This window comes from Phasianus colchicus, chromosome 1 (assembly GCF_987193195.1).
Source record: "Phasianus colchicus chromosome 1, bPhaCol1.hap1.1, whole genome shotgun sequence".
NCBI classification, from domain to species: Eukaryota; Metazoa; Chordata; class Aves; order Galliformes; family Phasianidae; genus Phasianus; species Phasianus colchicus.
The window spans coordinates 156207837-156225405 of record NC_143436.1 but is presented as its reverse complement, the minus strand read 5'-3'; the positions used below and the strand labels follow the sequence as shown (position 1 = coordinate 156225405).

The window sequence follows — 17569 nt, the reverse complement described above, 5'->3', positions numbered from 1 at the left end:
TTCATTTTGTTTTCTTTGTTTAACACATTTGTTAATAGCTACTTTGAATGGAATATAATAGAGTTTAAAACAATCATATTAAATATTTATTGAGAAATTAGATTATTGCTTAGTTTGCAGTATTGCGTCAGTCAACAATTAGGGCATGAAATGGAGTTGTGGAGGAAACAAATGCACGTGAAGCTTTACAGGCCTTTGTAACAATAACACAGATGATCTCTTCAGTGTTTATTTCGCTGTAAAAGAGCCAGAAATTGTGCTTTAATCAAAGTTGAGATTAGGATATTGAGACATACAATTCATAGTGACCATACAAATGAAACAAACATTGCATAAGAGTTTGAAATATTTTCATTCAGTAAAAGAAATACTACAGAGCTCCTGTTGTTTGTGTAGAGATATTACTTCAAATGAATTCTCACTAATAGAAACATTCATAAACTTTTTATCCCAAAAGATTGAGTGCCATAAAATAAAACACTAAAGAAATGAAGATCTATGTCTTGGAATAAAGAGATTTACTGTGCTGCTTGATCAGTACTACACAATGCTCCTTTATGTATGATTAAACCCATTCCTATTTTACTTGTCAACTCTGTGTATGCTCCATTGCTCCATGTTTTACTTTGCTGTACTTCATCAAATATGGGAACAGAGCCTCAAAAATTAAATCAGGTTTGGAAGGATCTATGTAACACATTTATTTTCACTGAGCTGTAAGATTGATACTGAGTAAAAAACTGACCTTGGTGAAGTTTTGTGAAGGAGTGTATGTAGTGTTTTCTGTTGGTTTTTTGTTTTTTTTTTTGTTTGTTTGTTTGTTTTTGATTATTTTATGAGAGAAAGGGAAAAGTTTATTAAAGTTCCCATGGCAGTTGGTTTGTTTTCAGGCTCAAAAGCAGAACAACTCTGTCAGTTACTGAGAAGGTATATGCAGGTTTATCATTCGGCATTTTCTGTCTCTGTTCATACTAAGGTTCTCCATCTTCTTAGTTCAGATTTCAGTATCTGTTACACAGAAGAAAAATTGATAAGGTTGTTGATAGCACTGCTTTTTCTATGACTTCAGTGGCTCATCTACTTTCTTTTTTCTATTTTTGAAGTACAGTGGGTGAAGCTTTTTTTCATCTAATGGCTTGTGGTGTGTATTCTACACATTGCAGAAGAAAGCAAAGCAGACCTTTCTGCTTCCCCCCCATCCACTGTCTGGAAACCTAAACTTAATCGTTCAAAGTGAAGAGTGGATGAAACTTAAGATAATTGTTTTAATCATTTCTAATACTGATATCCATCTTCCTTTACCATTCATCTTCCATACCACCATATGAGTTGTTTTGAGTTTTTAAAAACTCTTCTGAACTTCCTCTGCATCAGTCAGGGAGGGTTCTGCTTTTCAATAAGATGTCTGTACAACTTCAGATTTTTCTTCGTCTTCTAAATGTGAGACTTGAAATATTCTGGTCTCTTTTCATATAGTCCTTTTCCAGGTATTCTTGGCAATCTCAGTAAGAGAGGTATTGTGGAGGATTATGGATTCTACACATTGCTAAAGACTGAATATTTTAGTTAGGCACTTGTGAAACTAAAAAACTTATTTAATTGCTCTGGGATACTGTGACATTAATCCTGGGAATACTTTGTCTATGTACTCTTACAGAAACTATGGAATGATTGAAAAAGAGGATGGAAGGGCTATATAATTCCTGAGTATCTTTATAAGGATTCAGGAAGCTTTTAAATAATAATAATAGAATCCCTTAATAAGGGACAGTTGATTTCTTAGCCTTCCTCAAATTAATTGGTTTTCTGGTTGAAGTCACGCAAGTTTTCATCTTTTTGAATAGTGACAAAATATGTTGACTTTTTTCATAATAAAAGTTTACAAGATTGTCTCAGCAAACATATCTAAACAAAAATACTGAATAAGTAGTGGACTTTGTAACTGAATGTGAATATTCGTTAGACTGGCAAAATAGCTTTTTCCTGTCCTTCTGTTTCTGAGGTTGAAATAGTACAATGGCTTGAACACGTGTCCTGGGACTACTTTTTTGAATAGTTTTGATCCATTAACCAAGGAAGGAAGAAATAAACAAGTTATTGTACTGAAGGATTTAATGGCCTGAAGATCCTGTCCTACCATAGTGTGGTTGAGTTGGCAGTGAGGCCTCCCTTTTCATCTCCACAGGAGAAAATACTTTGCTTTACAGTAGGGTTCCTCTTAAGCAAAGCAAAATATGTGAAATGTGAATATACTGACAAACGTAATGTGGGGTTAAGCATGAGTTAATCTTATAGTCTGTTCCCTTCAGTGGAACACTAACTGTTGCTGATTCATGTAATGATGAAGGGACTGATGAACAGCATGCCCTTCTATATGATGAAGTTAATGTATGCATGTCATACAAGCATGTTGACTTGTCCTGCAGGGTAAGTTTCTCTCACTTTCAGATGAAGAAAGAAGAGAATCTCATTCCTCCTTCATATGTGTTATTACTAGGATTGTTTTCCTGGGAATGTAAACTTCCTTTCAGAGCACTGGAAAGGAATGTTTTCTTTCCTAAATATCTTGGGTTTTGTTTCACACTTACCACCACTTAGTAGCAAAGACATTTTTCATACAAATGTTTCCTTTGAATAAAGTAGCTTATGTAGTTGGCTTAATAGTCATTGCAAACAAAGAGTCTTTTCCAGGTCTCATACAGAATTAAAAATTAAGAGAGTGAGCTGGCTTACTATTTCAACATGAATAACTTAATGAATAACTTGGTTTGTGTAGTTCTTAAGAGCAACCTGCTCTGCAAGTAGTTCTTTGCATCAGATAGGTGTTGCATACTACTGTCAACTCAAATTCTTCTGCAAACATTGCTTAAACTCAGCAGTGAATGGAATCACTTCCCAAAATGTAAAGTATGGCAGTCAGATTTGCTGATTTGGGTAAGAGACTGCTACTGCTTTCAAGGTGCTATTCTTCCTCTCCCTCCTGCAGAATGCACTGTCACACAATTGGTCATTATCTTGTTGAGGGAAAAAAAAAAAAAAGGAAACAGAAATTTTCTGTGATCTTCAGATGTGGAGGTTACAAAAGTAGCATACTGATGGGTTCTCCTGTGATGATATTTCTTCTGGGCTCTGATTTCTGAGGTGTTTAGGATTCTACCTTTAATGCTGCTAAATGAAGTCTCTAATTGTTGATTTCTCCTGAGAATCTTGCTAAATAAGGAGCGAGGTGTTTTTGGTTGTTTTTTTTTTTTTTTAATCTCAGTGACTTCTTTATTTTTACACTTTGCTGTTGGATTTTCTGCTCTTGTTTCTGTTCCACGTACATGAGTATTTCAAACCTGTAAACAATGCAGGACTACCTAGAAATAAAAGAAGAATAATATGAGTAAACCAATGCTATCTTGTCCGTATCTGCATATTTCATTTGTTCATTTTTTTTCTTGTCTGCAGGTAGTAGGATTTATTTCTGGTTTAGAGCAGCTGGTCGTCAGACTTAGATTATAGCTTCTATGTTTTAGAGAAAAGTTCTAGATGAGGAGGAAAAAAAGAGGGTAAAGAAAAATAGCTATTTGACAGGGTAATAACTATGTAATTTCGATATTAGTGAACTGCTGGGTTCAATTAGTGGTTACTGCAAGAAAGAGAAAAGGTGCTCCTTTCACTTCTGGCATTTATCATTAATGTGTGATCTATTTAGATGAAGTATTATGATGAATTGCTAAGCAAATTGATTGAAATTAACAGCTATAGAGTATGGAGTATGTAGTATTCTGTCTTGATGGATTCATTGATAGGCCTTCCAACATTCATAGCTGAGATTCATTTGCCTAGTTTAAAAAGCAACAAAAAGGGCAACAACAAGCCTGTGTTCCTAGCCATTTTGTGTAATTTTTGGTAATACATTCAAGGCTCTTGTGGCTAACTAGAGACTGTGTTAGAAATAGTTGTGAGTGAGTTTTAAAGAATTTTACTTGGCTTTTGTTTTTTTCTTGTTAAAACAAACTGATATTTTTTTCTTGTTATTCTTTCAAAGAGATGACATCTTTAAGAACAGTTGAGCAGTTTTCATTTCAGTAATTAGTTAATGGCTTGCAATGTAAAAGGATTATGGATTTGGATTTCTCTCTTAGGCTACATTTGGACCAGATTTGATTCAACTTCTGTGCTAACGCTGCTGGATTTTTTGGCTCCATGATTTTACTTCTTTACTACACTAAAATAAATAGCTAAAACAATGATACAGATACTTGTCTGTTTAAATAAGATAGGGTTGTTTAAAATGATTTGAGAGTAGCAAACAGGAGAACCTGTGAATAATTCTGCTGGAGAAACATGGTGTTGATTCTAGGGATTTTAAGGGTGATTTGATTCTTGTCATGTGTTCCACTGCCGATCTGAAGGAGGGCAATTAATTTAAGACTGTTGTAACATTCCTTCTCTTGACATTTATGCTGCTGGAACTTACTCCTTCTGTCTGTTATTTCATATCTGAAGGTGCCTGAAAAGGGTCTATATGCTTTCGATAAAGCTGGACAGATCCAGTGTCTTATGACTGAGGTTTCCAGCTTCAGCTTTGAGCAGAAGTTGTGGACTTTTTTTTTTTTTTTAATCTGTTTCTTTTGTTGATTCTTTTGCCAGAGATGACAGTCATGCTCTTGGGAACAAAAGGGAACAAAAATCCATTATTTGCCAGTTTGCTATTTTTTATAAACCCTTTGCTTCTCTCACTCCTGAAAAGCGGCTGTTGATGACACCAGCATAATTGCTAACTACTCAAGTAGTTAATGTGTAGTTTTTGTTTTTTCCTAATTTTTTTGGTTGGGCACATCCTTCTGTTTATAATGCCTCAAATGTCTGAAGATGATGGAAGAGATTATACAGTCCTAGAATGGCCTGGATTGAAAAGGATCATCACAGAAACTGCTGAAACCTTGGGCTACCAAAAATCTTAACATTTCTGATACCCTCTTATAACAATTATTCAAAAACAATAAAAAGAATGCAATCCGTGGATGCTAGAGAATCCATGTGAACCATCTAATCGACAGTGATGATTAATGAAGAAGTTATAGCATAATCTAAGGGGAAAAGAAACAATATACACAGATCCGGATCATTTGCTGTGATAACTCTAGAGAAGGTGTTCTAGCTAGAAAATATTATCTGTAGTGATACTTGAAATAAATTACCTTTTTAATATATGGCTGTAATTATGTGGGTAAAAGAACAAAAAGTTCTATTCATGTATTACTGACATCCATATCAACTACTTCGCAATCAACTGCAGTTCGGTTCTGTAAGTGCAGAAAAAGGCAAGCTATAGCATATGAAATATTTTTTAAAAGTCTAATTGGCCTTTGGCCAATGAATAAAATTTGGAGAGTGGTCTGTATTTAACTTCTGCTTTTCTGAATGCTTTGACATGCTTAAGTCCTGTTCAAATCCCATGTAGGTAATAGTATATGAAGTTTTGGCCAGCTGTGTGTCTGTGGCAGTTTGAAATTGTTCTGGATTATCAGGTTACCTTCAGAAAACAAAAACAAAATGCAACTAACTGGCTTCCATCAGCTTCATGAAACAGCTTATTCTGTGGTCTTGTAGGAGCTAATGGCATCAGAGAAGGGCTAGAAGCAAACTCATGGGGCTTAACAAACTAGACTTGCATCAGCTTTTGCTGACATAGGCAGCAAATACTCAAATAGTTGTAGTGTTACATAATTGATGACCTGTTTGTGCAAAATCAAGGTATTGCTGAATGCTTACACATGGCTTCCCTTATCACTTCTTGTTTTAAAATTCAAATGATAGAGCAAACTTTTTTGTATGTCTTCTGGTATTTGTGGCATGTAGAAACACTTCCCACGTTTAAGACTAAATGTTTTTTGGACAGGGAAGTTTTTACCATGGTCAGTGCATTAGTGCTTAGCAGCACATGATTTGTAGTATTTAGAAAGTTTACTTCTTTAAATGTTATTCCAGCATAGCCCGGAATAATGTTTCAAGCAAACAAATGAATGCAAGTTGATTTGTTTAAAGGCCACTTGAAATGCCTATGTATTTGATACTGGTTGGCGAATATTAAGAGCTTCTGATTTCATTGGTCTAAATTCTTAGGAAAAAATTAGGAGCCTCTAGGATTACTGTTGCTTTTTTTTTTTTTTTTTTTCTTTTTCCTTAGAGGATATTGAGGCTGTCCAAGTAAATGAAGTTTTATGTATAGTGTTTCAGTTACTAATTATTATGTAAGAGAGAAGAAAACAGAACTGAAATATAAAATATATCAGCTGTCTCTAGGAGCAGAGAACTCACTGCCTTTGATTCTGTAACATCTCCTGTTTGTTCTTTGTCGTACACTGTGTACGCGTATTTACCAGCTTACAGCTCTGGCTACTGGAACTGTACGCCTGGCTGCATGAGGCTCTGAAATGAGAAGACTGAGGTGGTGCACTTGAGCTGCCAGCTCAGATGAAAGCAGCGTTCTTTCACCTCATTGGACTGCTATGAAAAAAAACCCTTAACTTTTGAAAAACAAAATTGGTGTCTGACTGCCAGAGTTAAGAACTGGTCTCAGATGTTCACCAAAAACTGAAATAGTTGTGCCCACCAGTATTCATAAGTATGATCAAGAATGTTTTTCACATGAATTGAAATTGGCAGCTACTTAAAAAGCTACCCCAGCTTGACTTCTTCCTTAACTTGAACCGTAACTGCCAACTGTAGTCTGTAAACTTGTTTAGTGTGTCCTGAAAACTATAATGTTGCTTGGAATGCGCTAAGTTAGACTTTGATCACAGTTAACAGTCGTTAATGTTGGCAAGACCTAAGTAAAGTCAAGGCACTCTGTTCTCAACTGCTGTAAAACTTGAACTTTCAAAGATCTCTGGCTCCCTGTGGGATAGAATTTATTGATAGAGCATAAGTATAAAGGAGCTTCCCTTTCATTTCTGCCAGGAACATATGGGACTGATTTTATTTTTTTAAATAGCCCGTATTTCTCAGTGTTTTTTCTGAATAATCCATACATTCTTGTAAAGAAACACTTGCATTTCTGGAGAATATAAAAACAATTATACAAATGCTTCTAAGATGATTTTTGTCTATGCTAGCATTACAGAACAAGGACATAATCCTTCAGTAAAGGCAGTGATGCTGCCTATAGCTTTTTCTTTTTTTCAGCTTATGCAGCAAGAAGTGTAAAAATAAGCATACTAGAGTGGTGTGAAAAGGTTTTGGAAATTATATTTGGTTAGTCTCTGACTCATGGCATTACCCTGTATGACTTGTGTGTCAGTCTTGGAGACATGCATCAATCTGTTTCCTTACTGTTCTGAGCAAATAACTAATAAGTTATTAATACAGTATTGCTCTGAACTGTTATTCTGAGTCCTATGCTTAATTGTGAAATTTGTACAGGGCAACTCTGCTTCTTAGGATTAAGTAAAACTATAGAGGATATTCGCACCCATAAATCAGTTGGTGAATTCAAATAGCAAGTATATGAGAAACAAGTGAGAGTAACAAAATGTTTCTACAGTTTTACATCTCACATCTCTCCAATCCATAACATTCTGGTGCTGTTCCTGCACTATATATATCAGAGAGAGTAAGTACCAGGTTCTTGGCATTCTTGCTCACTGGCATCTTGCAGGCTCCTTATGACAGCTGGTGGTTGACTTCACATTCAAGCTTTTTCCTCAGGCAGCAGAGAAACTGATTTGGTTTTCTTTATCCAATCACTAATCCAGGAAAAAAAAAAAAGAAAAAAAAAAGCAGAATGAACTTATCTTTAAGACAGTTACCACTTTACTCATACAGCTGGAGCTAGTTGGTAGGCTAAAATTATTCGGGCAACTAATGTTGCATCAAGCTATTTCCTCTAGGAACGACACTGAAAATACTTGGGTGTGCAACAATGCTATTCAGTTGATTTTAAGAAAGAATATCTTTCAGAGTAAAAGCTGTTTAAAAAAGGTAGTTAATCAGGATTTTACAGAGCTCCCCAAAGTTTGGATTTTTTTGTAAATCTACTAATTTTTGATCACAGAAGTCACCATTGTGATAATCTAGATTGACTTTTGCCTAACATAGGCCATAGAACTTAAATATAGGACTTGAGAGACAGATGAATTATAACTAATTTTGGAAAGGCTTTTTGGGTGCTCTGATCTCAGCATTCTTGCTTGTATTTAAGCTATGTCTTTATCTGTGTGTTTAGATAAGTAATACTCTCAGAATACTGTCCATCTTAATCCCTTATTGAAATGATATAAAGAATACTGTGAAGATTTTCTCCTTGGTTGCAGAAACACTCATTAAATGTACTGGTGCAGAAGTTGTTCAGCTGGCAGGTATAGTCCAATTCAGTTTGAAAACTAGTCACACTTTCAATACATATTAATGCTGATAATAGATCCATGATTTCCTAGCAGTTTGCATGTTGTGCAGAACTGCATTGTATATAAGGAAGTTTTAGTTAGGAAATAAGGCCTTTCCTGCATTTGAAGGTTTCATAATATCTCCTGCTTGTGTGAATTCTGTTGGTGTGCTGTACCAGATGAGCTCATGTTCCACTCAGAGGTATACAAGCATCCACCTCTGGAATACTTCCTTTGGCAGGCTTATTTTCAGTGTTCTGGATATTCATCTTTTTAAAAAAGCTGGAAAGAAATTAACATCCTTCTAGAGTGCGACAAAAACAGGCTTAATAAAGCTGTTAAAGAAGTGAAGGAAGGAAGAGAAGGAGGATTTTTTCAGACTGTGTAATGTGTGGATTTAATTTGGATATGGAAAAATACTAAGATTATTGACTTTTAAGGAAGAAGAACATGCATTGCACATTGTATTGCAATACAGACTCTTTAATATACTGTATTTAATCCAATCATGAGCAAGTTACTTAAGAAAAGCAAAGAGGGTCTCAGAAGGTGGTGGAAAAATGATATATATGAAATATCATTTCTGAATGTAATCTTATGGCTAAGATAACTCTTATGTTGCCCTTTTGGCTGGAAAAGTTGCATTTTTTTAGCGTCTTCTCAACATTCCTCCATCTCTACTACGAGGCTCTACCACTGTGCCTGTACTGTGTAATGTGGCTACAAGCAGTTTATTGGGCGGAATTGTTGTGTGCTTATAGATCAACTCAACTGAGCATGTGCAGAACATTTGACAGGGCCTCTGATCCCAGGGCTGTGCGTATGACTAATTCTGGAAACAAAGACCAGGACTAACAGTATTTTATCTCCTCCTATTTCCAAAGCTTCCAGTGATAATGATACGCAGTCAGATTCCTTTGATCTCTGTCTGAGCTCAACTAGCATTTGTATCCACACAGTGGTAGTACCTCAGAATGGAGGAAAGAAGAAAGCCCTGGTCCTAGGATAGTTTGTCGGTTGACATACAAGGATCCCTCTTTAGTGGCTGAGAGAGGAAGGTGCATAGGCTTTCCACTAAAGGAGTGCTCTGAACTTCAAGATGATAAATGGACAAATTTCTGTAACCATTAGGAAATTCATCAGTAATAAATATTTCTACTTGGAAAGAAATTATTGCAATGGCAAACGCCTCTCTGTCTTGTCAGATCTTCAGTGCATTGCACATTAACTGAGATGCTTGTCTGGACTGAGGAGACAGACGTTGTCTTTCTAAAGTCTGATAGATTTGGGCATGAGCTGGGACTGGAGCTACTCAGCGTTATTAAACATGTGCACTTTTAAACTTGCACAGTTTTTGGGACCTGTGGAAACTTTACAGCATGTGTTTCCTTGAGATCTTAGATTTAAATGGCTCTAATCTTTATTAGCAGCTATACAAAGAAATAAGTTATGGAGTAGGGCAGAAATTGATTTCCTAAACCTTCTTTTTGGACTTCTAATTTCTTAGCAATGTATTTTTGTATTATGGACTATTAATGTGTTTACTGGTTTATGTGACAATAACACTGAATTCTATTTCAGGCTTTTTCTTTTACCACTTCAAATATCTGAAATGTTATAATTTTCAGCACTAAAGCATCCTTCTGTGAAGTTAGTTTCTTTTCTCTGCAGTTTGCTAGCTGTTGATGAGTCTTGTCTGAATAGAATGTTCAAGGTTCTGATTTGTATTCCACATTTTAAATAAGATGTGACATATACTGCTTTGTGTCCTTTATTTGATGATGTATATTTAGCATTAATTTCATACTAATACTGTCATGTAGTTCTGTTGTAATATATGTATTTTTAATATTGAGTTGCAAATAACTTCAGCTGACAAAAGCTTAATTTATGCTTATTATTAAAGCAGTGAATAAAATTTTACGGCTATTATAGCCTTGTTAATTAGATAGAATCCAGTATTAACTTTGCTTTGGCAGAATTCCTATTTGCTGTCTGTTGAAATTTCAGTCTTGCAATGCAGAAGTACATTTTCTGGAGCGAGTGTTTCTTTTTGTCTGATTGATCTCACCAGGGTATTAACCAGTACAGTAATTAAAAGTTAAAAAGTTTCCATGAATGAAATGTTAAAATGAGGAAGAATACTCACCTGGAGATGAAAAGCCATTGGTAATAGTTGTCTTATATTATAATGTGAATTATATTTTATGCAATTTAAATAATATATGTACTGTTTTTTTAAGTACCTCAACTTTTTTGGGGTCTGTTTAGGCAAGGGGTGTTTTTAATATGTTCTTATTATTTTAACATTATTAACTACAAAAGAAAAATTAAGCATTATCATTAAGAAGGGTAGGCGTGTGGAGTTACGGTAAATTTGTTGACAAGATCAAAAACTTCATAAAAACGTATTTCATAGTTTTGGTCATCTCTCGGCTATTAAATATAAAGATTGATGGAGCTCAAACTGTTACTAATAGTTTCTAAGCAATTAAAATAAGAGTACTAAATTTTTTTTCATAGAAAAAATAATCAGCATCAGTGGAATGCATCAAAGCCAGTGTAAATTCCTTCTCTCAACAGTTCTATTTCTTTCACTGCTTCCAAGTAAGCAGTTGTTATACCGCAGTTTCCTTGAAGACTGGCAACCTTGTCTATTTTGATAGCAGAAGCTTACCAAATAGTAAAACATAATCTGGTGCATGTTGTCTTTTATCATGAACTTCTGGTTAGCACTAACTCTTTAAATTTCTGTCCTGCTGTGTGTTTTAATCTTATGGGACCCTCTGAAAGTTGGGAGTCTGTCAACTGGGGGGTCATCTTGGAGCTGTGGTTTACAGGTCTTAACAGTCCTCTATTGAAATTTTCTTAGGCAAGCTGCCCTTGAATTGTTCTAAAGCCACCTGTTATGTTACCTAAATATAAAAGGTCTCATTTTAAATCACTTCATCCAGACGCCTCTTGAACACTGCCAGGGACAGTGACTCCACCACCTCTCTGGGCAGGCCATTCCAGTGCCTAACTGCTCTCTGAGAGAAAAAGTTTCTCTTTATGTCTAATCTAAATCTCCTCTTGTATAACTTGTGGCCATTTCCTTGGGTCTAGTTTGTTGCCTGGGAGAAGAGACCAATCCCCTCCTCATTACAACCTCCCTTCAGGAAGTTGTAGAGTGCAGTGAGGTCTCCTCTGAGCCTCCTTTTCTCCAGACTGAAAAATCCCAGCTCCCTCAACTGCTCCTCACAAGATTTGTGCTCCAGGCCCCTCACCAGTTTTGTTGACCTTCTCTGGACACGTTCCTCAATGTCTTTCTTGTAGTGAGGGATCCCAAACTGAACACAGTACTCAAGGTGTGGCCTCACCATGGTGAGTACAGAGGGATGATGACCTTCCTGCTCCTGCTGGCCACAGTATTTCTAATGCAGGCCAGGATGCCATTGGCCCTCTTGGCCACCTGGGCACACTGTCAGCTCATGTTCAGCTGAGCATCAACCAACACCCCAGGTCCCTTTCCTCTTCACACTCGTTCAGCCACTCAGCCCCACGCCTGTAGTGCTGCATGGGGTTGTTGTGGCTAAAGTGCAGGACCCAATACTTGGCCTTGTTGAACTTCATCCCATTCAGCTCAGCGCAGCGATGCAGCTTATCTAGATCCCTCTGAAGAGCCTCCCTACCCTCAGACAGATTGACACTAACTCCCAGCTTGGTGTCATCTACAAACTTACTGAGGGTACACTCAGTCCCCTCATCTAGGTCATCAATCAAGATATTAAACAAGATGGGCCCCAGTACCGACCCCTGGAGGACACCACTTGTAATGGGTCACCAGCTGGACTTGACTCTATTAACCACTACCCATTGGGCACGGCCCTCTATCCAGTTCCTTACCCAAAGAAGGGTATACCTGTCCAGGCCACGGGCAGCCAGTATTCTCCCCAGAAGAATACTGTGAGTGACCATGTCAAAGGCTTTGCTGAAGTCTAGGTAGACTACATCAACAGCCTTTCCCTTGTCTTACCAGTCTGGTCACCGAGTCGTAGAAGGAGATGAGGTTGGTCAAACACGACCTGCCTTTCATGAACCTGTGCTGGCTGGGCCTGATCCCCTGTACACCATGCACGTGCCGTGTGATCTCACCCTAGATGATTTGCTCCATAACTTTCCCTGGTACCGAGGTCAGGCTGACAGGCCTGTAGTTCCCTGGATCCTCCTCATGGCCCTTCTTGTAGATGGGAGTCACATCAGCAAGCCTCCAATCCTCTGGGACCTCTCCAGACAACCAGGAGCATGGGTAGATGGCAGAGAGCAGCTTGCTAATCACCCCTGCCAGTTCCCTCAGCACCTGAGGTTGTAGCCTGTCTGGTCCCATGATCTTGCGACAGTCCAGATGGAGGAGGATATCTCTGTCTCTACCTGAATCACTGGGGGGTGTATTCTGCATAGCATTCCAGACTTCCAGATCAGGGCATAAAGTACCCTGAGGATTACTTATCTGCCTATTAAAGGCAGATGCATAGAAGGTGTTGAGGACCTCAGCCTTCTCCTTATCCTCAGTGGTCACCTGCATCAGGTGAAGGGTGGAAATTCTCCTGGGTTCTTCTCTTACTTTTGGTTTATCTGTAAAAGCATTTATTTATTTATTTTTTTACTGCAGTGGCCAATCTGAGTTCAAGTTGGGCTTTTGCCTTCCTATTCCATCCTGCATACCTTAGCAGCCTCCTTGTAATCTCCCCAAGTAGCCTGTCCCTTCTCCCAGAGGCCATAGGACTCTTTTTTTCTTCCGGAGTCGCAACAGTAGTTCATATTTCATCCACACTGGTCTTCTTCCCCTACGACTTGCTATATGGCATTTAGGGACAGCCTATTCTTGTGCCTTTAAGATTTCCGTCTTGAGGAGCATCCAGGCTTCCTGGACCCCTTTACTCTTCAGGAGTGACTCCCAAAGGACCCGTGTTACAAGCACCCTGAACAGGTCAACGTCTGCCCTCTGGAAGTTCAAGCTAACGGTTTTGCCAGTCACCCTTCTGACATCTCAGGGTAGAGAATTCTACAATTCCATGGTCGCTCTGCCCAAGACAGTCCCCAACCTTCACATCTCCCACCAGTCCTTGAGTGTTAGTGAAGAGCAGGTCTAGGACACCATCCCTGTTAGGCTCTCGTACCAGCTGCATAAGGAAGCTATCTTCCATGCCCTCTAGAAAACTCTTGGTCTGCTTTCTCTGCACTGTATTATATTTCCAGCGTATATCAAGGAAGTTGAAGTCTCCCATGAGAACGAGCACTGGTGATCATGCAGTTTCTTCAAGCTGGGGAAGCAGACAGGGGGAGCTCCCGTGACGCCAAGTTGGGACTCTTCCAATCCTCCTCATCTGTCAGGTCTGCCCGACTGTGACAGGGCAGGAGGTCAACCACTTTTCTCCCTCATACCCTTCCCTCTGGCATGCCAGCGAGTCACTCCACCAGTTGATCTCCCACTCACATTCCCTCACCTCCTCCTTGAGCTCTACCATCAGGCTGAGCAGCTCATCCACCTGCTCACACCTCACACAGGTGGAATCCCTGCTGTCCTCCCCGGGCAGCAGCAGGCTCAGGCATTCCTTGCAGGTGGAGATCTGAACAGCCACATTTCTGGGCAGGTTCTCCATCTGGGTTGCCACTTTTTTCTTGGAATAAGCCCACTGTCTGGTGGAAACCATGTTTAGGCCTGCAGTCTCAGAGACTGCCAAGAGGAGAGCTGGTCTCCTGAGTAAGGAGGGACAACACTTAAGATTCCTCACCACTTGACCTACTTCCCACACCCACAGCTGCAGCACTGTATGGACAGTGCAGGCTATGCTCACTCACCGACCCATTCTCAATGGGTAGTATCAATAGTTACTCACTTGCTGTGCTCTCTGAGATTATTTAAAGCTTATCACCAGGTGCCAAGGGCAGGTGATGACACATTCGTAGGGTATTTAAGCTGTGCTGCTAATATGCCAGCTTCACCTCTGCTTGCTTAGCAGCCCACAAGCTGCTAGCCCCCCAGTACAAGTGCGGCACTGTTGCTGGCTTCAAAAAAAAGCCTTAAAAAGAGCTTGTTTGTTGGCCTCCAGATCCCTTGCTCAGTGCTGTCTTACCTGCTTTGAATCTAATCTCTGCAGCATACTGAAGATGACAGAGGATTTTTTTTATGAGCAGAGAGGATGAAGTAATGAGTGATAAGCTAAAGGTTTATCATCAGCTGGATGTGAGCCCCTGATTTGACGTCACAGTCAGAAGGACTAGTGTAATCCACTGTTCCGTGTTCATGTCATCATTGAGCAGGAGTAGAAAAGAAGCCTTTATCATTTAATGCTAACGTATTTACTAAATCATATGAAACCATTACTGTTTCTGTAGTCAGCCTGTGTCAACCTGATTGTTTGAAATTTTGACTTTCTCAGATTTATTTTCGTAGTCAATAAATTGTTAAGTTTGAATGTATGAATATTTCTTTGGTGAATGTGTTCTAATCCAAACAAAACTTTATTGGTCCTGTGGCCTGTGTGGGACAGAAGATCAAAACTAAATCATCACAATGGTCCTTTCTGATCTTAATATAATTTCTGTAACTTTGTCAGTTGCAGCTGAGAGTCATTTTTTAACACTTCTGTGGTCTTTCTTCTAATAGTAACAATTTGAATGGTTTAACATAGTCCTACTGCTTCCACGGATACTAAAGGGATCCAGAGTGTTAATGGCAATACTGCCACTGGCCTGCTATTTTAGAAGAATAGGTGAAAAACTTAGGAAGTTGCATACCTCACCACGGTAAGATTCCCTTTTTCTTTGCTTTCCTTTTATGTAAGACATGGAACAGTAAAGAAATTCTGGGCTCTATCCACACGAGTTAAACAATTTGTTTTAAATCTCTGAGGAGCACAGTGTAGCTTTCCCGAATTACCAAATAGTTGTTACGTTTTTTTGTAACTGTAGAAAAGATTGATAACTCTTGCTGCTCTCAGCTATCTCTTCCATGATAAGTTACTTTGATCTCCTCTCTCCTTGCTTTCCAACAGTCTGTCTTTAGAATGAGTCAGTTAACTTAAGTTCTTACTACAAAGTTCACTGGGTGTGAATAACCTCTATCTTATTAGGTGATAAACCTCAGATTTAAACCAAGTCCTTGCTTAGTTTCAATGTTCTTTTTGTCATCTCATTCAAATACAACATAGCCTTGATTGTTATCTGTTTAAAGTTAAAGGACAGTACAATAAATAGTGGACATCTTTGTGGTTGCCTTTTTAGCTGTGTTACTTCAAGTTTAAGTGAGCTAAGTATGTTCTTTTCTAATGTTTATGTAGTCGTCATCGTCCTCGCTGCCTTCACCACCATCCTCATCGCAGCCTCAGGTTAGCCACAGCAGAACGAAGGCTTCGCAATTGTGTCAGTCTGCATCCCTCTCCTGGGCTAAACGTAATCATGTAGGTCCTGCAAAAGCTACCAGTCCGTCAATCCGTCTTCGTCGTTGGCGGCCCTTGATACGCCTTCCATCTGTTGGGCTTCATTCTGTTGTAAGTGTAGTCCATCTTCAGTCTTTTCTTACTCTGACACAAATGGCATTCTGCCGGATACTTCAGTCTTCAAGGCATCATATTATAATTTTTGTTGGGATCCTTTCTCAGCCATTCTTAGGATTTTGTTCTTCCTTATTTTTTTTCTTTCCCCCATGTTGGACAGCAAGAGTACATCACTCCATGTTTTGCTGTTCAAGTATCTTTGATTCAGGACATGTGCCAAATCATTTTCAAAGCGTAGATGAAGCTTGCCCTTCATGAAGTGGCTTTCCTTTTTTGTTGTTGTTGTCCACAGGCTCCAAATCCAGCTTCTTTTTATCTCATCTTCATGGTCTTTCATTTGGATTTGCTAAAGCAAGGGGCTTCTCATTTCTTGTTGAATAACATTATTTCTTCTGTGTTTGAGATCTGCCTTATGTTCTCATATTCTAAAACTAGTCTCCTTTTCTTTTATTCTAAGTCTTACTTAATGGTCTTTGGGTGTTTCAATATGATGAAGAGTGTCTTGTAATTCCAAGGGGCTCGCGTACTTTCTCACTTGACATCCGTTTCTTTATCCAATTTCTTTCTAGGCAGACCTTCTAGTTGAAGGTGAAGATACTCTAATAAATAAAAACTTGTCATCGAATGTGCTAAAGCATTTTTTCTTTTCCCCTTTTTTTTCTGTTACCCTGTTGCTGTTTTTTCTTTTTCACTTACAGGGCACAAATGTATCTTCAAAATGTAGAAAAAAATTGTATGCACAAAATAGACAGTATTTCTATACTGTGCTGTGGCTACAGTTCATTTCAATGCTAAATTAGCCATGATGTAACCAAAGATGAAAGTTACAGCATATTGTGATTATGCTGGAAACACTGTTGACTACTGTAATCTTATTTACTTCATGAGATTTCTGAAAGCAACTCCTCATCCATTAGCAATAAGCATTTGTTCTGATAATTTGCAAACTGTAATTTCATTCAAAAAATAGATGCCCTTCAGAAGAACTATATCTGCCAAAACAGAAGCCACTAAGATAGCATTAAAATAATACTCATTTACTGCACTTAGATCCTTGACTTTCCAATTTGGCAGATTAAAATTCTAAGTCCTACATACAAAAATTTATCACTGACTATAACATACAGTGTGATATGTGTTGGTAACTAAAAGGTTCTTCTTGTCTTTACACTTCTGTATAACATATATTTGGAAAGGTATGAACCCTATATAAATCAGCATAATTAGCAAAAAGCAGGCAGCATTTTGGGCATTACTAGAGCTTATAAGAAAATGATTGAATTGCTTTTATTAAAAATTGACTTAAATTTAAGGGGTGGTGGGGACATCCTGGATACTGCTTTTAAAGTATTTTAAAGTACATTTCTACTCCTAAACACTGACAGAAAATAATTGTTTCAAAATTAAGAGTGGAAGTCAATGGTAGGAGACTGTCTTTCTGTTTTTTTAAATAAAACCACCTTCCATAGCTGTAATTTTCCTTTAATGTTTTAGATAAGGTCTCTGGATATCTGTAGAACATATAATAGAAAAAAAAGTATTGAAAACACTATCCTGAAATGTTCTGTGCAAATCTGATAAATTTGCTGTAAACATGGTAAATTTTTAATCTTTGGGTAACAACATACTTCATTACTCATATTGAATTTTTCTCCA

General features: G+C 38.1%; 1 protein-coding gene and 1 long non-coding RNA gene across 2 annotated transcripts in view; one reads left to right on the top strand and one right to left on the bottom strand.

The window, feature by feature from the left end:
• Positions 1 to 17569, top strand: part of UCHL3 (ubiquitin C-terminal hydrolase L3) — a 49505-nt gene that overhangs the window by 21934 nt on the left and 10002 nt on the right. The gene's annotated exons all lie outside the window — the stretch shown is intronic.
• Positions 8 to 15633, bottom strand: LOC149920172 (uncharacterized). The gene is made up of 3 exons (XR_016461482.1): positions 14492 to 15633; positions 7612 to 7736; positions 8 to 3359 (listed from the first exon to the last, which is right to left on the bottom strand). It is a non-coding gene; the product is annotated as an uncharacterized LOC149920172 (long non-coding RNA).